Source organism: Lichenostomus cassidix, chromosome 3 (genome assembly GCF_008360975.1).
Source record: "Lichenostomus cassidix isolate B80296 chromosome 3, HeHo_3.0, whole genome shotgun sequence".
NCBI lineage: Eukaryota > Metazoa > Chordata > Aves > Passeriformes > Meliphagidae > Lichenostomus > Lichenostomus cassidix.
The window spans coordinates 53,263,566-53,287,343 of NC_139483.1; the positions used below are offsets into that span (position 1 = coordinate 53,263,566).

The window sequence follows — 23,778 nt, forward strand, 5'->3', positions numbered from 1 at the left end:
AACCCCACAAGATTGACGCCCAACAGATTGACTAATACAGCAAATTAGGACTTTTATGAGTGCTGCAGTGCATAAAATCTCAGTGACACTTTTAACCTATGGCAATAGAGCATGGCAAAACACACTGGAATAGTAAGTCTAATTGTATCAATCACAATGGCACAGATTTGCAGCTGTCCCTTTATCAAAATCAGTTAGAAGCTGACTATTTTTGAGTTGTTTGTTTGTATTACTTCCTCTTTTTGAGGAGGGAAACTCCAAAATTCAGAAGAACATCTACACTGTTGTAATCATGTTCAGCAGAATACTTACCACACCTCCAAATTGATTTTCATTTTATAATATATCCTGAATGTATAAGCTGGTATTAAAAATAGCCTATTTTAGAGAAGGATGGGCAAAATACTCTGATAGCCAAATAACAGCAAATGCAGAGCCAGTGCATATTTACTTCTGTGGCATCAGTGCCATAAATCCCCTGCATGTGGCAAAAAATCTGAGTTGCTTCAAAATGTAGCAATGCTCCATCATACACTGATTTTAAAAGAGATGAGTGGGTTGCAAAGTAAACTGAATACATACATATATTAATTTTTAAGTCTTTGAATATTATATAATAATCAGCTGTAATAGTCCCCTGCCTGGTATGTGTCATGGGAAAAAACTCTAACTCTGCAACAGATTTCCCTTGTTTATTCAGCATAATTTTGCCCCAAAGTACTTTGTTAGGAAAGAAAAGCAATTCTGTCCCAGCATGGAATGAGACCGAATCCCTCTGAAACTGCATCCCTTGCCAGTGGATGTGATTGCATCAGACAAACTCCTGGGGAATGTGGATGAAGAGGATGTGTTGAAAACTGTCCATAGGCCTAAACTTCCTAAAAGATGGCTTTGTCAGAGTAGTGCAGTGGATTCCTGCTACAAAGTCCAAAGAAGTCTGGATTTTGTGTTAACTAGTAGCATACATGGTGTAGTAGGTAGCGCAGTATTGTCAACAACGTGAAGTTTCTTCTATAATACAAACAAACAATGCTGAAGCAATTAAAATAATGAAAAGTCAAATAAATACTCTCATCACCTGTTTACAAAAAATCATGATGAAGTCTTTTAAAATCTCTAAAACAGCCCCTTTACTTCAGGTGAAGAAACTAAACAGGATGGAGGAAATTTGCCCTATCATAAGCTCAGCTGCATCAGATCTTTGAAAACCCTCAACCAAAGCACCTCATTCTCTCTCTCTCTCTTTCATGTGCCATTCACAACATTTTTAACTACAGCAGACAGACATCTGACGATCTCTGGAATTAAACTGCAACACCATTCTGTCCTTTAGGTGAGACATCAGGAGTAGGGCTCTCTTTGCTGATAATTTTCTGTCTAACTCTGGAACAAGGCACGCTACACCAGAAACTGCTTATCCATTCCCTCTCCTTTGATAAATTTACCACATCATAACACTCTTGCGAGCTAAGCAGAAAAGAGCCTAAACCCCTCCCTTTTCCTACTAAGTATAGAAAACTGCATCTCTGCTATTTACAGATTTGGAGGCTTGTCTGGACTGAAGTTTTGTAAATACAACCTATTTTGAAGTCAGAGGCATGAAGATTTGGATTCATGCCTTGAAAGAAACAGTTCACATAGTTTACATTTCCCTCTGTGCTGATGTTCTCTATTGGTTGATTCTAAAGCCTCAAAAATACTCAGCCAATACGAAACATTAGGACCCAGGGACTAAAAAAAATTTTTAACCTGGTTCTGTCTGGATCTTGGCCTACAATGTTTCATAATGTAATTTACCCACTCAGAAATAAACAAACCAACAAAATAAAAACAAACCTTGCATAATTTATTTGCTCTCTAAATGTCTTCTTTCCCTCTGCATCATGAGTGAAAGCACAGAGAGAGGGTGCGTTGTCCTTGCGGCTTCACAAGCTGAAGAACTTCTTGCTGGAAGTCCCTATTTTTGTAGTGCTGGCAATCTGAAAAACAAAAATTGTTTTGTTAACACTTGTATCCCTAGAAACAGAAAACAGAAATAAGGTTTGTTCTGAACCACTGCCAACTACATCATTAACCTCTCCTATGCACAAGCCAACAGCTCTCATGCAAAAAAACCACCAGCTAGAAACATCTCTACTCAATTCATACCTCGCTTACGCATTCTGCACCATTGGCTCACAGCTAAAAACTTCTTTCTATGTACAAATGGAAACTAGAAACCAGTAAAACAACATATTACAACCCTGTGCTTCAAGAAGAGCTGTTGTTAAGCTGTTCAGGTTTCCACCTAGGAAACACACAACCAGGAAAGGTGGCTTGAAACAGGCTAGCACCATCACGGCTCTTTTCAAGAGTGGCAGCACTAACCACAAATTGTACCTGTGCCACAACAGGATTGCCTGTTTCCACATGTTCATGTTTAAAACTTCTATCAAATCCCAGCCAGGACCTCTGTAAAATATCTGCACATCAGTTACAAAGACCTCCCATGGAAGTTCTCTTGCACCAGCCACTTCTTTTGAGGAGACTCAAAAGATACGGAGCAGTAAGACAGATGCCATCCTCAGTGTATGTGCACTGAACAAGAAGAGTAGCTATCTGAGCTCCCAGAAACTGGCAAGGAGAACTTCATGCTCTACAAAGTCTGTCGTTTTCATTCTGCGAAGTGTCAGACTGTATTATAATATTTTCTCTGATGTTTAAATTGGCACAGCTGATTTTAAACAGCTTCTTCACGGCACACAGCACCTTGTCATAAAAATATCCTGATATCTACAACAGTTAAGCTGACATACAACAGAATTAAAACTAACACAAGAGTTTTATCATATTCCTGCTTCCAAAGGCAGCAGAGTTAGAGCAAAGTCCTAAACTGACTTCACTGAAAACAAAGGCTGTTCCATTAACATAAAATGCAAACAAAATGGCAAATAATACAAGCTGAATAACTTCCATACAAAATGGACAGATTAACAACAGGCCAGCAAAGAAAAAAGCAGTATCAGGCTGCAAGTTACATGCAAGAGGAAATGTGAGTAATAAAATGTAACTAATAAAATGTAACTAATAATTTTTAGTTGTTATACAAAAAAAGCACTTGTTAAGTTCCAAACACAAAATACAGACTTGCTTTGCTGGTGGGGAAAGGTGTGTATCTATCTACCCAGAACATTTAGAGCACAGACCACCAAAGCCCTCCTAATCATGGCTGTAAGAGACACAGAGCCAAGTGCTGCAGGCCAAGGCTGAGTGCCATGATTATGGCATTCAGGTAACACTGCTGTGAGCCATGTGTCACAGATATCATCTTTCCCAAAGTTCATAGCATTGCTACCGTGCCCGACCTTTATTTTTGTCATATGTCCTTTTCCTACACAATGGCACAGCATGGATCCACTCTTCAAACCACAACAGTACTTCCTCCACCATGGGGTGCAGTTCCTGAGCACCAGCAACTTAGACTCCAAAGACTTGAGCAATAGCTTGCTCTCATCTGCAAAATCCCTGAAGTGAAAAGTGCCCTTTTTCTTCCCATGTTCCAGTTCACATTAAAATTTTCCCTTCCAACTGGAAGCACATTTCCAGCTCTTCACAGACATGGCTTCTTTTCTGATGGTTTGATAGACATGGAGTGATACATAATACAGAGCTAAATGCAACACCTGGGTCAGGATATACATGTAATTTCAAAAATGGAGAGTTAAACTCTGCCTTCATGGGCAAACCTGACTCTCCTGGATTTTTGCTGGCCTATAACTACAGGGGAATGCAGCTGGCTGTTGAGTGATATAGCCAGGGTGACCTCACAGTACTCAATCACCACAGATTCGTAAATGTAATGCTAAAACATTTCTATCTGGACAGGAACAGGCAGATACAAGAACAAAACATTTATAGCAGATGGTGTACCACTTTTGATATAAAAGAAACAATTTATGGCAAAGTATTACAAGAGCTCCCTACCAGTCAGGTCTTACTTGGCAACTTATTAAGGATGATGCCCTGCTCTGTTTGAAGAAAACTTCCAGGCCAGGGTAGAGTGCCAAGTTTTTTGAAGTGCTTCCAGCACTCCCAATAAGCTACCTCTTAGGGAGGTCACAGTGCTCCCCTGCAAGCAGTCCATCAAATAGTGAAGGAAGTTTGCCATGGTGAATACAAACTTCCCAGCAGTGCTTTGCCAGATCTGCAATACCCATCTCCCCAGACGTGCACAATCTTGAATAATAAGGTTTAATGTAAGAAAAATCTATAGGGTAGAATATTGCTCCATACATACAGACCTTTACACATTCAAGTATCTTTTTCTAGCAGGTTAGGAGGAACTTGACATCTTATACCAGTGATCTTACAACATTCCTCTCTTTTTTCTTTCCTTAAAACATCTTTAATACCAATAATTCCCATCAAACTTCTACCTAGGGTAAAGCACTTTTGAAGAAAAAAAATCTTTCATGTGTCAAAAAAAAAAAAGATAAACTAGTACTTAAAAGAGAAAGAACTGCTGTACTAAAGTAATAGTCATATAAACCTCACACATCCCAGACTGAGATTTTTGCTTCCTACAAACTAAAGACAAAAATCCCATGCACTAAGCGTGGCATATACAACACCTTAGGCTCTGCCATTTAGTTAAGAACAAACTGGTAGGCATAGCTGTGAATGTCTTAACAGCACAGATTAGGCAGTCTGTGCTATGGTAACAACTTTCGTTTTTCATTCATCTTGTACTCCCTGAATAGGAGGGTACACAAAAATCAACACCAGCTACCAGGCATGGCACTGAAGTCCTTAGAACAAAGCTATCATGGGCCCTTCGAGCTCTACTGTAAACAAAGAGTGAATTACATTACACACAATAGCAACACTTAAGTCACAGATGTAGTTCCTCAATTGTGATCTGGGAAGGGCTGTACAAACTCAGGGCAGGTGCTGTCCACACAAGTAGTGAGCAAACACCAACTGATGTGCATTTTGGGGTTTTTTGCTGGGTTGCCAGACATCACCATTGCAAACTATAGCCCCCAGTTAAAGCCAGTGAACAATGACGAGGTGCTGAGCAATTCAGGAAGACAACTCTACAGACATCTCCATTCCCTTGAGCTGTAGAACACCTGCTGTGTCAAATGGGAGGTATGAGCTGCTACCAAACCTCAACAGGTCTGGCAAGAAGGGAGCAGAGAGGTGACGCTTATTATTCATGTGGTTCCCCAGAGGGTTAGCCACTGGTATCTAAACCAAGTACAGCACAGCACCCTCCTATCAAATGTACTGCAAACAGCTCTTTTATTGACATCCAGACCTTGCTTTCTCAATCACCAGAGAGAGAGATTTTAACTTCATCTGTGACATCTAAGTTCAACCAGGAACCAGTGAACAGCCTGTGGCAGCTCTTGCAGCTTTCTGCAGCAGTCCATCAGTTTGCCACACATGGTTTTCTTGGAGTGCCATCCCTCCCCTTTCTCCCAGGGAAATTTGGGGATAATCTGCAGATCAGATGTAATAGCATGGAAAGCTGCTCCCGCTTAGGGAAAACAAACCCAAAAAATCCCACAACTTTTTCAGCCCCATTGAACAACTGTAATTGCAGCACATGTCATACTGGACACAACAGAGTATATTCACACATTCAGCATATATCAGCTCCTGGGAGCTCAGGCTGCCCAGAGACACACTGAGCTTCAGCTCTGCTCATGGGCAGCAGATCCTCTGCCCTTTGGGAAGGGACCATTGACTGAGCACATCCATCCAGCCTGCCCACAAAGACAGGGCTGTGCCACAGCATGCAGCTCTGCCCCCAAGGCAGAAGCAGTTTGCACAAGGAAAGCTGGACTTCACTTCCCTATGCCTGGTTGCTTGTTTCAGGAAATTTCCCATTCCCAAGCTGCCAGATGCAGAACAGAACCAAGCAGATATGTATGTCTGGGATGATCCAAAGTATTTCTTTCTCCACCTTTCTTGCTGTTTTCAAAACATATTTCTAAAAGCACTTGAGTTTTTGGTTTTTGTTATCGATGATTTACATTTCAGAAGCAACACACAAACAAAAGTTCTGACCTTTTTCCTAATCTTTGACAGATCTTATGAGAAAAAGGAGCAATCTTGTTAACACTCCCTTAATTCAATGATTCTACCTGAAATTAAAGATGATCCTCTAAATCCTCTAACTCTCTACTCAGCAGTTTAATTAAAAAGATGATCATTGATTAATGCACTTGAGTTACCTGAAGAAGGTGCGACTGAACACTGATCACTCAACCCCAGGGAAATGTACATTAATTAGTTCTGCATTAAAATGCTATCCTCTTTATTCAACTTCAAAAGAAGGAGTAAAACCCCACAGCACAACAACAAAACACCAAACTTTCAGTCTTTAACATCTGAGATAATTTTTATTTTACTTTATTCTTTAGGAAGTCTCACATTTTCTTGCCTTGAATTTCATAGTCATCAATTTATATATTTTTAATTATTGTAATTCTACAAAATAAACACACCAAGGCTGGAGGTTCAACATGCATTTGCAAAGCTCTGCCAAAGACCTGGAGTCATGAATTAGTTGGCTTGGGCAAGGAAATAAGAATGACAGTGATACTCAACAGGAATGTGCACAGTATTAAATGCATACCACAACTGAAACCAGGTATACTCCCATCCAGCCAGTGGTTTCAGTGTCCCCACCTAGGAAGACAACCAAAGGGAAAACCTTATTTAAAGGTTTCCTCATTCTTTTTTAAGATCTCATTAAAATTCCTCCAGCCACGTGCTGGCCTATAGCCTGATCACGAGTCTTTTAGCCCTGAAAAGCAGGTAAGCTTTCCTTGACTTTATCTCTGCACAACTCACGCTGACCTTGGTCAGGAAAGGCACATGCTTCACCTGCCCTTAGAGCCACAATTCTGTCTGGGGATGTTCTGAGCAGCCTCAAGGACTGGCTAACTTTCCTTTTTCTGTGAAAATCCCCTCCTGGTCTCCACACATGAATAGAAAGTATTCCCATATCATGACCTTCTCCTTGCCCACTGCCCTGTGACCAGAGTAGACACCATCTCCTTACTACAGGTTGAGTGACAAAAGCCCCAGTGGATTTCAATCAAATAATCCTCCTGCTGCTCTGTCTCCCTTTGTCCAGGAAGGTCTCCTGAAAAGTGGCAGGTAGAGTTGGTGACTCAGCTCTATGTACAGGAGCAGTCTAACCCTTCTCCTGGTCACCAGAAAGTGACATTAGGAAGGCAGACATGGGGCAGACCAGATAACCAGGCTAGGCAGAAAGGGAAGAGCAGAGCTTTCTCTCCCATGTCCTAAATTACATGCTCCATATAATCTCCTGTGCATGCTTCTTCCCTTACTTGGTATTATTTATTCACTTTCAAAGCAGAAGCCACTCAGGATAGGACACAGACCCACAGACACCTGGTACATGGTTAGAAAGGATTTTTCCACCAGCCACTGTCAACTTAATCAATACATGATTCCAGCAAAAGTCAAGCAAGAAGGCTGATGCTGCATTTCAAGATTTACATTTAAAATTCACATTTTTAAGAAAGCTGATGCATGCCATTTTAAGAACATCCGGAAGCAATCCGCTGCAGATCCCTCCCCTTTTCCCATTATCCCTGGTGGTGGAAAGGTTTTTTCTCTAATTCTTTATTTCAAAGTTGTTTCATCATCAACCAGGAAGAAAAGAAAATAAGCCTATGTTATTGCTACACACTAGGAGCAGTAACTAAATCTTACTGAGGCTTCTGAGGGTTTTGCCAACACCCATATATGAGTCCAATGATACAGTTTTGAAAACAGGATGACCAATACGAAAGGGACAGAGAAATATCAGAACTGAGCCTGATCTATGTGAGGTCCATCACAAAACCACAGTTTTCTAGTGCTAAAGGGATTAGAGCTGCAGAGAGCACAAATAATAGAGCATAAAGCCCATCACCAGCTTGGGACTCTTAATTTCAAAACATTTTTGCAGTGAGACAACTTAAGAAAATAAACATTCCGAGCCAGGCAAAGATCAGTCATAAACCTTTTCTGAAAGGGAGATGAACTCTCTTATTGTTATTTAAAGCAACACTATAAATCAGGCCAGATATATATAAAGCAACACTATGGGCTTAAAGAAACAGTGGCATTATTCTGTCAGAGCTCAGGCTGAACACCCCAGGAAAGACACACAGAATGTGGTAGTGTTCACAGCCCAAAAAAAAAAAAAAAAAGCCCCCAAAAACCAACCAACCAACTCAAAATAAAAAAGCCCAAACCCACAAAGAAACAAACAAACAGACACCCTCCCCTCCCACCTCCCACCCCCCCAAAAAAAACACCCTTCAAAAGAACTGAAAACTTCAGACAAAAAATAGCTGGGGATCTCTGTGAAATTCTCCACGGAGCTAAAAGAAAACTGCAAAAAGTTACATATAGAAAGGCAAGCCTCATATTTTCTGTAAAGCTAGCAACAGGTCATTGCTCACATTTGGTGATAGATACCATATTTAACACTTAGATATCTACCATTTACAAATACCATATAGGAAGACATGCTTCAGAAAATACTCTATTATCTTACATTTTCCCAAGTATTTTATTTTCCCTCTTCCAGAACAGCCATCTGGTACAAATTTTTGGACCTTACATCATACACAAGAAAATAGCCTAGTATTTTAATTCTGCATTAAAATCAGAACATTCATAATTGATTAAAAGCAACATAAATGGTGGGAAAAAATAGCTTCAAAGTATTAACCTGAAATATAGACCCAAATTCACTCCCTTTTGTTTAAATGTTTTGAAAAACTTCAGCTCATCAAGACAAACATTTAAGGGGAACACTGGAGTTCCTCCTTCTCACCTCAGTACCCAAACTCCCTGGGTCACCCACCATTAATTCCAGCTGCCAGGCAGACAAACCCATAATTTATCACGCTGATTAACTCTTATCTAAGATTTTGTAACACAGGGTCCTGAACTGCTTAATTTTTTTAGTTCACTCTAACAACCCTTATGTTTTCTTCAAAATAAAGAGGATGAAGTTTACGCAAATGACAACACTTCCACTAACAAAGTTTTAATTAGCAGCATTTCATGTAGGGAGCATGCTTTGAGATGGGCAGTCTCAGTGATAAGGGACAATCTTACAGACTACCCTAATAATCTGAAGAGGCTGAAGACGTTAAACAGTGTATTACAAATACTGCAAGGACATCCATAGCAACACGTGCCTTTGGGTCTGAAATGTATTTGAATGAGTATTTGAAGGGTGGCAAAATATTGTTCTTTATCATGGTTAGCACAACAAATTAGTAGAAAGATTGCAAGAACAATCTAATCATTTATACTCTGCAAACGATTACCTATTTGCTACAATTCTGATTTACTTCTTAGCCTGCTAACTTGGCCAACTCTATAGGCTGGCAAGTGCTTCCCTCTTCCTTTCCACCTTACCTGCGCAAATATAAATTTTCCCTTTCAGAAAAGCCTCTGGTGCCTCTTGGGGATCATGACTGAGAAGGCAAAGATCCAAAGCACTTCTCACTAGGAGGACCATTTTGTGTTTTCTGAGCAAGATGAATATTTTAAAAGGGCTTGAGATAGGGAGAAGCAAGAGTTCTCAATGTCCTAATAAAAGTGAAACAAGAAAATGGGAGGAGGTAACCCAAACCCCATGAAGCCTTTAGACTCCGACTGGAGCAATGCTGGTATATCAGCAGCAACTTCATTCCCACCCTGCAGAATGACTAAGGTCCCATCACCGTCAAGTCATCAATCTGTGTTTTCCTGATTTCTTAAACAGCTTGAAGATATCATGCATTAGATTCTTGGTTTTGTTGGTTTATTGCCACCTTCATAAAATTCCCCAGTAGTATTTTTATGCTTAGCTGTTTTTGAACAAAATAAATAGATAGATATATCCCCGCTATGGAAGTCATGATTCCAACAGTTGCTCCTTTAAAATAACAAAGAATTAACAGTATAATCTTGTAACCTGGAAGTACTAGAGTCTCCTGCAACCTGGGAGAAAAAAAGGTAGAAGACAAAAGCTCTTTTTTGAATCTTGTTCCTAAACTTTGGGTATCACACCTCTGAACCCAGGCACTCCTGAGAGTAGTACAAGGACTAAAGTATAAAGTCTACTCTCAGCTTCATTGGAATCAATTGCATGAATGATGAGTAGTAAAACTGTAGTAATTTTTCAATTACCACCTCAAGTATGCCTTGGCATAAAGATTTACTGGATTTGGAAGACTATTAAACATGCAGATACCTTTTCCTCCAACAAAGCAGAGGCAGCGGGAATCGTGGACCTACCCGGCCGAGTGTTCAGTACCACCCATCATAATCATCACCCCAGGCACAGACACAGGCTGGGGAGGTTGAAACACACTTTAGAAAGTGGGAGTATTCAGCGATTGTATCAGCAAACCTCTAACCTGCTCTTGTGAGCACGTGCAGATAACAATTTTCACCAACTCTAGCAGGTTGGTAGATCTGTATTCATTTCCATCAGGCTGCAAAAAGCACCCTGACTTCCCCCACTACTCCCTGAAGGTATAGCAATGCTTTGAAGGAAAGACTGACTAAATAAAGCTGACAAATCTCTCTAAATTTTTCTGTAATGCATTCTTTTAAAAACAGTTGGAGTTCTTCTGTTGAAAATCTTTCCAAGAGGTTTCTGCCTGAAGCAGAAAAAACACTGGAAATTTTTCGTTGGAATGACTGAAGGCTAGCCAGAACTAAACACAGGAGAAAATATGATGCTAGAATATGGGAGGCATGCTTAAGGGTGCCCCTACTACCTCTATCGACTATATTTTATATTTAATATTGTATAATGCAGTTGGAAATGTAAAGACATTAAAACAGCTTTAAAACCCTAATCACCTGCCCTTTCTGTTGTTGTTCCTTCAGTATTTTAAACAGTGGAAGGCTGGATTACTGCAGTTTTAGCAATATAAAGTATGAAACATCCAGATTCTGTGCTGAAAATCCCTCTCTTGGGATCTGAGGCCGGGAAGGGACCACCTGGTTCAGCCAGTCCTGCTACAAGCAGCCAGGCACTGCAGACATCTGGTCACATAATCCATCAGTCCCCATCATGACTCACAAAACACTTCCTGAGATCTGAATGAAACCTCCAGCCTGCAGAAGGGGACCAAGGCCAGAGACGCGACGCGTACGAGAGAGCAAGAGAGACTGAAGGTCTCACAAAGGTTCCATCACAACGTGAGATTTTCTGTACTAAAAGACACAGCTCTATTGCAAATCTCCATCATCCATGGAGCAAAGACAGACAAAAATTAACCAGCTAACTCCTAAAAAGGAATTTTGAAACAAATTATATGCAACTCATATCATAAATCACAGAGGTCCTTTGGCAATCAACTGCATCCCTCTGAGTTCCTATATCAGTGAACCCTACACCACTCCTGGGTATAATAGTCACATCCAAAAGATGACATTGAGCAAAATCCCACCTGGATATAACCCTCTCCATTATGCACATGGAGAGGCTGGAAGACTAAGCTCCTAATTTAGGCACCTTAGTAGGTTGCTGACCTGAGGTGAAATAAATCTGAGCCAGACAGTATCTCTTCTTTTTGAGCAACAAAAAAAGGAGAAAGAAATAAAGAGGAAGAAATTGTTTTTAGTAATGAAAACGTAGTTTAAGAGGCTGATACCCTATTAAAAACTTAAAGTTATAATGAATTCCAGGATTCATTCAAGTACTACATTCTTAAAAAAACTATAATGAAAGGCTTACATATGAAATTTAGTAGTAATAATTTTGGGGTCAAATCCATAATGATTTGTTTGGCAAAGCTTTCACTGACGACACTTAAATGTGATTTCAATGGCTGTTCTGCCTGAGAAAGGGCTTTGAGATTGGCCCACACTCTGTATATTTAAGTCACCTCAGCCCCAGCATTATACAGCGCCAACCAGACACAAACCCCAGCATTATTTAAACCATTTGCACACCAGAGTCTCCAATTGCAGGGTGCAAAAGCCAGCAGGAAGCATTGATCATTCCTTTAGCAGCAAACAAAAATGTAATCTTTTTTACTTGGCTTTCTCATGATATCATTTACCTTCTATAATAGCAGTTGCTTTTTTTAAAATGTGGATTTGCACAGTATTCAATTTGCCAGTTTCCCCATATAGATGTAAATTTACTGAAATAGCTGTTCACAAAATCCAAAGCCCAAGGGTGGAGTCCTAAAAATAAATATATGTAGTTTAAGTTCTTTTATATACATACATGATAAGAAATCTGGTTCTATTCTGGTGAACCATAAAATGGGAAGAATGGTAAAACCACAAACAGGAAAACAAAAAATAAAAATCTGTATCTTTTGCTCTACCCTCTCAAAATTGCATGGATACTTCAATGCAACCATTTGGCTAAATGTTCCAAATGTAGGTTTTTCAAAGTATTTAGCCATATAAACTACCCTTTTGTTTCTGTTGGCTTCAAATATTACTAGGCTCATGAATTCTTCCTTACGTCTTATTATTCAAAAAAATACAGCCAACACTGTCTTTATGGAGCAAGAAAAACCTGAGTATCATTTTCCAGTTAACTCTTCTGGATCTGAATGAAAGCAAAATCAGCAACAGCAGTTTTAAGCCAGGTTTTCTAACCACCGCACCTAATCACTACCTTTTGAAATATTTTATTTCCCAAGCAGTACCATAGAAAAATCTCTGCAATCACAACACACATTCAAGTCACAACAGTGGCAGCACATGCTAAAAAAACTTATAATAGTTTAGGTACCCAGAAAAACCCAAGAAGCAGCAGTGGGTGAGACTTACTGCCCTACTGAATGCCACAACTCCAGAAATATTTCAAACAGAAAGCAGTTCTTTCATTTGAAGGACTTAGACCAGATATCCCACTTTCCAAGTGCAAGTATTTCGGTGAATGCAACCATCAATGGCACATTATCATAAAAGGAAATTTTATAATTGTCACCTTCTTAATCTTTCAAGTATTCAGTCTTTTGTCAGGCTTTTGCAATCTGGGATATCAGTGACTAAACAAGCAATTTGTCTCCACTTCCATATTTTCCACTTACTCCATCTCACACTCAAATTGCCAGCAGGTCAATGACTTCATAGACAACAGCTGTCAGTCACTATCCTTTCAACAAGTCCATGAAGAGGCTGTTTCAAGCACCAGCCACTCTAACAGGGAAAAAGGAAAACTAGAACTGAGGACTATCTCCTTAAACACCATGTGTACATGATTTGCAGGTCTTTGCCTTCCTTTCCAGGGAACTTCCCTCCTGTTGGGTTCTTCGGAACCGGAGGAGCCAGCCAGGAGGAGCTCCAGATGATTCCAAACAGAAACATATTTTCCCTTGCAGGCATCTAAGTTTCTCCACCCGAGCTGAGGAATGAACTCCACAACACAGCAGTGAAAATGTGCATGCAGCTATATTTCTCCAGAAGTGCTGCCCATCCCAACAATTCCTGGTTAAAAAAAAACAGTATTCAAACAACAAAACCATAAGCTTATGCATTGAATCTTTAGTCAGAGAAACAAGATTTCTTCCAGCTTTAAGGAATGTGACAATAACAGCAAATCTAACCCTGCTTGATAAGTGGCAGGCAGTTCTCCATATAAGGTGAAAAATGTGCTAGTGTAGCTCATGCAACACTGCTAATTCCCTCCCTGTTCTCAATATTTAAGAACATAAATGAACATATAAATCAATTTTGTAAGTAAACCTTTCGCTTACTTGCAGCTATAAACCATCTAGACCCTGCTCAGCACACAAAGAATTTTGAACTTAACTATTTAATTCATTTTAAACACTTGGCATACATATCACAGCAATGCATAAATTAATTAAACGTGAGAGGTCCCACCCAATTCAATTCCTAAATTCTCTTTACACTTTACCATTCCCCAGTCAACCTGTGCCTTAAGCCCCTGACTAATGCTGCTGATGGCAGGACAGGAGAGCAGCCAGGGCAGGGTGAGAAGGGGTTGAGGGCTGGTGAAGCCTGGCAGCCTCACACAGCCACCACTCACTCACACTCCTTCTGCAAGTACCTAGGCTGGTGAGTGGTGGAAGCACCAGGATATTGGCACAGGACTGCTGCTGCTACTGCTAAGGACTTCTATCTCAGCTCTGATTGCCCCATAACCTCCATGCAATAGCAACACAAACATAAGCAGCATGTACCTAGCTGTGCATTACAAGATGATTGCAGGCATCACTCATTAAGAGACTGATGAAAATACTTTCATTGATTTTAATGCAGTCTGCACCAGAGCGTAAGCCCAGAGGAAAGCTACTTTATGTGATCCCTTCCCCTCAAAGCAAGTTAGAACATCTGCAAAAGGTGTATCAGTCCTGGTAGTGAAATTCTCTTGGTTCTGTAGTTAGTCCCACATCCCAGCCCCTCCCTCACCCCCTTCACTGGTTTTTATATATTATTAATTATTTTAATGGTCTGAAAAGCTGCTCAGTGAACCATCTGGATGGGATTTTTGTTTCCTAAGGAATGATGTACCAATGACCAATAGGGCATAAAAGACAGGCGATTCAGAGCAAGTCCCCAGAGATCTTTTGAAAACCATTCAAAATTGATGGAATTATCAGGGGACAGAAAACATCCTAAAATCTTTTTGGCAATAGTGAGAAGGGAAAAAGGGATTAATATAATTATTTTTTAAAAAACCCACAAACCTCCCAAAATTCATTAACTACTCTGGAGAAGTTGTACTCTAGAAGTCAGTGACTTGTATGAGAGGCACAGAGGGGAAGTTTCCACACACACTGCACATATATATCAAATGTGGGCGGGAACAGTGGGAAAACAGCTCACTATTTTCTTGATCTTTAACAAGAAGACATGGGAAAGTTTTATTTGATTATTTTAGCCACAGAACTTCAGAAAAATCAGATGATACCTTCAGTTTGCCAGTCTTCCTAGTTTATCCACTAAGCCATCTTGTAATACACCCAAGGCAAGAAAACATAACGTGATGTGCTGAGAAGGCAACACAGACCAATTAATTGCTACCAAAAATGTAGGCTTCTATTAGTCAGAGATTCTGTTTTATTGACTTTTTTTGCATATCATCTTCCATTGCATTACCATGTAAAGTAGCATAGCCCATGAAATTCTATGAGTCAGCAAATTATGATAATGATATGCATCTGAATTTAGGACTTGAATTACACTGTTTGCTGTGTTCTGTAAGAGAAAAAAAATCAGGAGAATTAACTCTAAACGTTATTTAATTCTTACAGAACAACTCCTTTAAGTATGTTTACAGTCATTCACATCTAAGACTCTCATTTCCTGGAACCTTATCTAATCTAAATTCCATATGGAAGATTTTAGTGGTATATAAAGTTGCATACAAATTAACCACACTCCAATTCATTCAGATAAAATAAAACTGTAAATGTAATAGTGATGAAACTAGAGCTGTCAAATTATATCCAAACTAACAACAAAAAGTTTAATCCTTTTTGTACAAATTTAGTTTTAAAGGACCTATTATAAAGCCTTAATTCAGAGGAAAACTCTGATGTGGCTTAGTACAAACATGCTTCTAGTTGACTTGCTTTTTATTCAGGGAATGCGAAAGGGAATGTCTATTATCCATGTGATAGCAAAGACCTCACATGGCTAAACCACGAACTTGGAGCTTTTCAGGGTTTGGCACTTAAAGCTCCAGAGATTATGGTTGCTGATACAAAACCAGTTCAGAAAGCATGGCAGGAACCAGGATAAGATACAGTAGTGAGAAATTTAGTGTGTCTTTACAGGTATGGCTTCTCCATAAACTTCCCATGAACTTTTGAAGACATCACTTAATCATTTCTATCTTTTCTCTGAAAAACGATGTATTTACAATAAACTTGTGTATATCAATAATACATACAAGAATAAATAAAATATACACTTATCATAAGGTGCCAATAATGAATGGAAAAATTTTAAAGCTATAATGAATAATTATGAATAATACTTTGTACCATAATACTAAGTGCAATATGGCAAACATTGTATTATGGATTCAGTTTCTACAAACAACCTTAACTACAACAATTCTATAAAGAAATTCATGGATGAAAGGAAAAAGCCAACAGCAAAACATAAAAGTTCTCCATGAAAAGATCTTTGTCTGAGGAAGATAACTGCACAAGAACTTCCTATCTCAAGAGGATATAGAGAATACAACTGAACAAAAAGTTAATGTCAAGCTCTTATCCTGAGATCCAAAACCAGTTAACTCCACATAGCTGCCTGAAGTATTTGAAGTATTTACCAAACAAGGTTTATTTGGGAGACTGTCTTCCCTATAACACACAAGTCCCGCTAAAATGCAAAGTACTGCAAGAAATAAAAACAACATCAGAATGTGGGCTAGAGAAAATAAAGAACTGTTCCAAACTGAGGTAAATTTTTATAAAAGAAACAAAATGTTTAAATGGCCTTACTGGTCAAGCACAGCTTAGACACTGGAAAAATCTTTTATTATGATTTTGTGGTGGGGAAAAAGTAGTAGCAAAGGTTAAGTATTTTAAATAAGCTGGACACTTTTTTTATGATTTAGCCCCATATGTTACTCTTCATAGCTGGCAAGCTGGAAGTCTTAATTTTTACACCAGTTTTATGCCAGTAAGGAGGAGCCACTGATTAAGAATCATCTCAATCTGAATTCAGTGAATGGACTATCTTCCCTCCTTTATGTCTGGGATTTAATGTTCATAAGGTGCAAGAGAACAAATGCAATTGACTAAAGGCAAACTTGAAAGCAGCAATAAAACCCACCCTTTTCACCTGTTCTTAGCTCTGAATACACACTGTCATTTACAATACAGGGTTTAGTGAATGATTTATCAGTATTGGCCTTGGGTGACACCTTCTCCTACAGAGATAACTGTGCACATGGACATCTTGCAGGACATGTTCTCTAATAAAAATGTTGGCTCAGAGATTTCACAGTGACAATTCATCACAGATATTTTCACCCTTAGAAATAAACCAACTAAAACTAAACTGTTTTATAGTAACACCCCCTCCATGCATCATTCCGGGAAACATTTCACAATAACAACATTGCTGAGGGCCAAATACTGAAGCCAATCCTGATCCTGCCAGTGAAGAGCTGCCTCCCAGCAATGCATATTCTGATCTCCTGCCTGGCCTAAATTTAAACTCCAGGGACAGGGCTCCCATCCCATCCCTAAAGAAATGTTCTACTACTTATGAGATCCAACTTTATTCAGATTACATTTCCTACTAAGCTTACTACTTTCAATTTTTACCATTCATAATCCCTCATGGTGTGTTAAGTAACAGCCCCTCATGCACAAGAGTTACAGCTTTCAGGGATGATGATTAGCATGTTAGCCTCTCCCCCATGCCCATTAAGCTAAGCTATTCCACCTTCACATCTTACTTTGCTCTGCTTGAACCAGCCTCCAGTATGCAATCATTGTTACTCTCTTACCAACTCTGTCCAAAATAAACACAATGTCCTAAATACCATCAATTTTCAGACTGCTGTGAAGTGCCTGATAGTTTACATACACTATATTCCTTTGCACTGCTGCAATGCCCAGACCTGAAGGCAACATACAGATGTAGCCCTACCACAACTGCAGCACCCAGCATTGTTACACCCTCCCCGATTTCTGTAATTCAGTTTCTGGTGGTCAGTCTATGTTTCCATAAAACACTAGTGTGCCATGCAAGAATATTCCATGCCTCTACACCACTAGTGCCAGACCTCTGCCTGGTCCTATCTCCTTGCTCCAGTTATTCTCAACTTCAGCAGCACGCCTCAAATTCAGCTCCATCTCTTTGACGCTTAGATCATCCTGAAGGATCTGCAGAGCATCTTGAACCTTTTACAAGTATCAATTGTTTTCCTCATACCTCTCCAGAACAATCTTGTGCTACTTTTAAAGAACACATTGGAGACCATCAGGCACATCCCTCTATTGCCAGCAGGGAGGACAACCAGCACTGGGTGCTGGGGTCAGGCACAGAGGCTCTGCTGAAGCGTCATCTGAAATGCTTACTGACACCACAAAAATTAATAAAATCTTTTCCATCCCCAGTGGCAACAGGCAAAATACAAGGCAGCAAAAAGGATCTGTGGCTTTATAATATGCTACTCAAAATATCTGCTGATGGTCATAAGACAGAAAGAATACGCCAAAAATGCTGTATGATGTAGTCAGTTGGCAAATGGGGAAAATCACACACAAAATGAAATGCGTTCAGCACTGTAAAAGCAGGGCTGTGGGAAATTGCTGGTTCTCCATATAAGGATCCAATATTTTTTCAATTTGCCAGCATAGCATAAAGCACATTAAAAAAATCTTAAAATAAAACTCTAAACATTAACCATGAAGAACACTTTTTACAGTATTTCTTAAGAATGTTAATTCTGTACACCCATGAGTCCTGATTGTATAATTTGCAGCCAGTCTAAATGAAAAAATAAGCGTTTTTCAAAATCTCCATATAAAATGTCAACCACCTTTTTAACTGAGAGCTAGAAAAGTGTAATTGAAAATTACTAACCTCAAGCACTCATTAGTGACAAATCCAAACCCCAGCTGAACACAGCCCTAATAGGATTAAAGAGACATTCAGGATGATGTATGTAGACCTGGTATGCAAGAAAAGCTGAAGAAAAATCTAGACCTATCCACAGAGCAAGGATCAGACAAAGCTCTGGGAGCAGAGGTACTTTGGTACCAGACATGCACTCGCACATTTCCTGGTGCCTCCCTCCCTCTATTGTTGGAGCTACAATCTGGTACAGATGCTACCCACAGGCATCCTCAGCACCACAGGAGGTCAGAGCCTGCAGTGTGGAGATATCACTGCTGGGCCCAGAAGCTGCAAAGTCACCCAAGATCCCACGGGATGGAAGCAAGGAATGGCTTGCCATACACCTCATGACAAGGCATTTCCAAGAGCACAGCCATCCTTTGTCTATTTTTAATGGCCCTTTGCCACTTCCCCCAGCTCAAAAAGCTCTTCAACAAGTAGGCAGTTCAGTCCACCACGGCTGCAAAAATTGCATATACAGGTAAGCAGGACTCAGGCTGAATTTCATGGTCTCAAGGTCCTTCTGCGAGCATCAAAATCATTGAGCATGAGATTTCCTATTGATCACATGCCACTGGCTGCACATCTAAGGAGGCTCAGGAGGGTAAATGATTTTTTCCCAAGTCAATTTTAAATTGGCTTCCTAAATTGTCTCCAGATCCTTTCCAGACAGCAGAATGGAAATAATTAGAGGTGGTTGGAAAATGGAATTTTTGTCCTGTGGGGAAAGTCTGATAGTCCTGTACTTATTTTTATGCTAACACAGGCCAAAGTGTAAAAGCCTTAAAATATTTAGTACAGCAAAATACTGTAAGCTATTCTGAAACAGCATCCTGCACACACTATGACTTATTTTGTTGCTAGAAAAGACCCCATTCCTCACATGGACACACCATCAGCCCACATAAATGCCTTAGTTTTTCCCCAAAACTCCTTCTACTCCCCAAGACCACATGGCAGTTACTAGCACTGTTGACACAAGCTCTCCACACACCTCATCCTCCTCTTCTCACTGTATGGGTGAGACAGGAAGACAGCAGGAACTGCCCTTAATCACTTCTCCCTTGCTCATCTTCTGAGAACAAATTTAAATTACATGTTTTTGGAGATTTGGGTGAGGAAGTCGTCCAATTTAAAACAATTCTTTGTGTCAGTCTGCAGTGGTTTATCCTAATTTTTTCTGCTGCTTATTGTGGAGCCAACACTTTCCCACCACCCACATGCAACCTGCAAATAGTCATAGAGCTGGGAGCTGAGACACCATAGGGAAACACACAGAGAAGTGATCTGTCAAACTCATAAACAAAATGTGAACAAGAACAAAAGGGGGATTCACCCTCAACACCTGTTACGAACAGGAATAACACAACTCTTTCCTCCTGCTCCCCACATACAGCACTATGCCTTCTACTGCCTAACCAGAGATACACTGTCAAACCAAGAACCCAAGTAACTAAGTCAAGCAAAACTCTTCCTGCCCCCATGGAGATGGCTGCTTTATGGAAGTCATGCAAGTCATCCAAGTAGAATGCCTCACGGGAAAACCTTCAGTGTCATGACTCTGTTAGGGGTCTTCTCTGCAGCTGTTTAGCTGACAGAGCCATGGAAATCCTGAGTACATGTGAATTCTGCATCATTTAATTCCTGGCTTCAAGTGCCTTTGAGTAGTACTCCTGATGAGGATGACACCTCTGTCCATAACCTGCCCTAAGTTACCATTCTCTCAGTGCAGCTTTCCACTGTACAGATCAGGAGATCTAGGCATCTCTTCCTTTCAGGATCCTCTGGCAACTGTTCCCAGAGGAACCTGCAGCACGCTGTCCAAGCCCAGCTGAAGCAGACAGGGCCTGAATCACAAAATGGCTAGATATGTGCACCAGAAAAACTGCTTATTCCATTGTATCTATCTTTCTCCAAATGCTCTTTCCAAGCCAAACCAAGGTAGCGGGGGAAATAAAGCACTCCTTGGTTACACATGGGGAAGGGAGTGATTGTACCATTTCAAAATTTTGACCTCTGCTAAAGTTCCCACATGGAAATGCTCCTTCCGATAAGCTTTATGTTGAAGGCTGTAGAATCTACAGGTACAGGGCTCCAAAAAGAAGGCTTGATGAAGAAGGTGAAACAGTACAGAAGAGTTTATTTGGTACTTTAGACTTAGCTGGCCACCAGCTCAGGAACTAGCTGGAAAGTGGCCTGGCAGAAAAGGACCTGGGGGTGCTGGTTGACAGCCAGCTGAACATGAGCTAGCTGTGCCCAGGTAGCCAAGAAGGCCAATGGCATCCTGGCTTGGATCAGCAATAGTGTGGCCAGCAGGACCAGGGCAGTGATTGTCCCCTGTACTCAGCAGTGGTGAGGCCACACCTCGAGTCCTGTGTTCAGTTTTCCCATTTCAATAACAACATTGGGGTACTGGATTGTTACCAGAGAATGGCAATGGATGTGGTGAAGGGTCTGGTGCACAAGTCTGATAAGAAGCAGCTGAGGGAGCTGGGATGGTTTAGTCTGGAGAAAAGAGGCCCAAGGGAGACTTTATTGCTCTCTACAACTTCCAGAAAGGAGGCTGTAGCCAGGTGACATTTGGCCTCTTTTCCCAGGGAAAGAGTGACAGGACAAGAGGACATAACCTTAAGTTGCACCAGAAGAGATTTAGGTTGAACATGCCAAATAATTTTTTCACTGAAAGGGAGGTTGAGAATTGGAATGGGCTGCCCAGGCAGGTGGTGGAACCACTGTCTCTAGAGGTGTTCAAGAAATGACTGGACGTGGCACCTAGTGCTATGGTCTTGACGAGGTGATGTTCAGTCAGAGGTTGGACTCGATCTTGGAGGTCTTCCTCAACCTTAATGATTCTGTAATTGCTTCCTCCTCCTTTTAATTTTTCTGCACAGAGGCAAGTTTTGCAAAGTTAAAAAAAAACAAACAAACAAAAAAAAAAAAAAACATTAACAAACTCAAAGGCAGTCAAAGAGAGGCAAGATACCAAATCATGCCAGTTTCCTTTCATCAAAGACACAGATCCACAGGATATATCTATAGGTTATAATGCCAGCAGGTTCAGACTTGTTCTGAACAGACACAAGAAACCCCTGCCCACACTTGGAGATAACCAAAAGTCTTTTGAACACTCAGCATGGCTCTGGGCCAAACTAATAAACTCTGCTGAGCCGCAGGGACATCTCTGTGCCATTACCTCGGGCTCGGCACAGCTGGCAATGCTCACAGTGCTTCATGCTGGTGCAAACCACAGGCAGAGATCACTCCTGGCTGCCTTCACCACAACATGGAGAGGGAAATGCCACCACACTCACAGCTTTGTCTTCAAGCCTTTACTTCAATCTGGGGGCCATTCATAGCCATTATCTGCATTGTCCATCCAACAAAAACATTTTAGGCCAGTTTTTGACTCAAGTGTCAATATTTTGACATGGACATAACGTTTTTCACCTGAAGGTGATAAAAAGTGTTGCAATGAGAGTCCAACTAAACCAATACACTTGGCTTTAGCTTTGAATTACACTGTTTTACAACAGCTTTTTCTATTGAAAACTAGGAATTTACACATTTGCACAAGGCTTCTTAAACAAAACAGCATTTTTTATTCAAGTGTTTCTCTGGAATGCTTCGTCCAGCGTCTGAAGAGCACATCTTAGTGGATTGGGTGGGGGAGCAGAAAAGGGAATGATGAGACCTACACGTGGTTTACAGTGGGTAGAGCTGCCAGGCTTCCATCCAGTTTTAAGATGTACAGCCTTTAAAAGCCCTTATGTCTGGTCTTTGATTCAAAAATGACATCTCTACAGACAGAGAGGTATGGGGCTGTAAAACCAAAGCGTATTTTCTTAACACTGCTCCAGAAATAGCCTCTGCTAAACATGTAACAGATGCATGTTCCTCATTTAAAAAGTGTTGCTATACATTATGTCTTGGCTGTAGACAGATTCTGGCAGAGATTGATACACTGTGGACATATAATTCATGTGTCTAGTATGTGAACTCTGGACCCTGCTTAACCTACTGAGGTCTTGTTGTGGATCTCAGGCCATGGAAATGGGAGCAAAGGGAGAAAGCAGACAGATGTGGAGGACCAGCATGTAACTGAGAAAACAACAAAGCTATTGGACATACATTTCTCAACACCATCCCCAGGCACCTAGCTTTTATTCCCATTTGTATCATGAACTGCAAAAGCAGCACCAATTCCAGCTACCTTTCTTTGAGAGGAAAAAGAAATCATCACTTCATGGTGACCATTTTCTTCCTTGAGTAATCTCTTGCCTTTTGTTGAAATTTAACTTTTGGGTTTTGGAAAGTAAGTCCTAATGATGAATTACAATATATATTTTTGGCTGCTTGGTGCTTAAAACCTGCCCATGCTAATCATAACTTCATAATCCACAGGGAGACCCTTAGTTTTATTCCTTGCCTGGTATTCAGACTTCCATTTAATTACTGGTTACTTAGATTTATAGGCAGATTTGCTAAAAACAGTGACTCTCTGTGTGCAGACAATAACCTTTTGATGGGTATGGTAGTAAAACTGAAATTCCTATGTAAACAGGACCAAATTTTAAAAGTAGCTGGTGTAGCTCTCTAATGAAATTGGCAGCACTGTGTGGGTACTTTGTCTTGGAGAATGCTAAATGGTGCATAGCCAGCATTTGCTCCATAAACTGTCAAACAAGAGAACCGCAACTGTTCGGTGATTTGTTTTTCTAATGTAGTTCTCTACTATGGGAAATGTCTTTTCCATGACCAAATGTAGAAGCTGTCAGGATCCAAAAGAAATAGAGGAGAGAAAGATGATGTCTAGAAGGTATCTCCCAACAGAGAAAAAAGGAGAAGGAAAACATTTCTGAAAGACCCAGTTTTGGTAGCATTATGAAGAAGCAAAACATTTAGGAAATAATTACTTCAAGGATGCTATAATTAATTGCTGGGCATCAATTACGGTACTATAACAACACTCCAATCCTTCTCTCCCTTCATTAGGCAGCACTGATGATAATATTGTTGCATATCTCCACAGGAAGATTAAAAACCAATATATACATCTGCAACTTTCTTCTCAGGGCATTCTACCGCTTTACAAAATGAAACAGACTTCATCACTTTGGAAAGGAAGAAAGCCTGCTTTCCATTACTGAAGAAACAAACATTCTGCAAATAAGTGACACCTGA

At 40.3% G+C, this 23,778-nt stretch overlaps 1 protein-coding gene across 1 annotated transcript in view; it reads right to left on the reverse strand.

Annotated features, from left to right (window-relative positions):
- Positions 1-1,850: 1,850 nt before the first annotated feature.
- Positions 1,851-23,778, reverse strand: part of SCAF8 (SR-related CTD associated factor 8) — a 153,118-nt gene continuing 131,190 nt past the window's right edge. The window contains exon 21 of the mRNA XM_085055799.1: positions 1,851-1,979. The gene's annotated coding sequence lies outside the window, so the exon portion shown is untranslated. The remainder of the gene's footprint in view (positions 1,980-23,778) is intronic.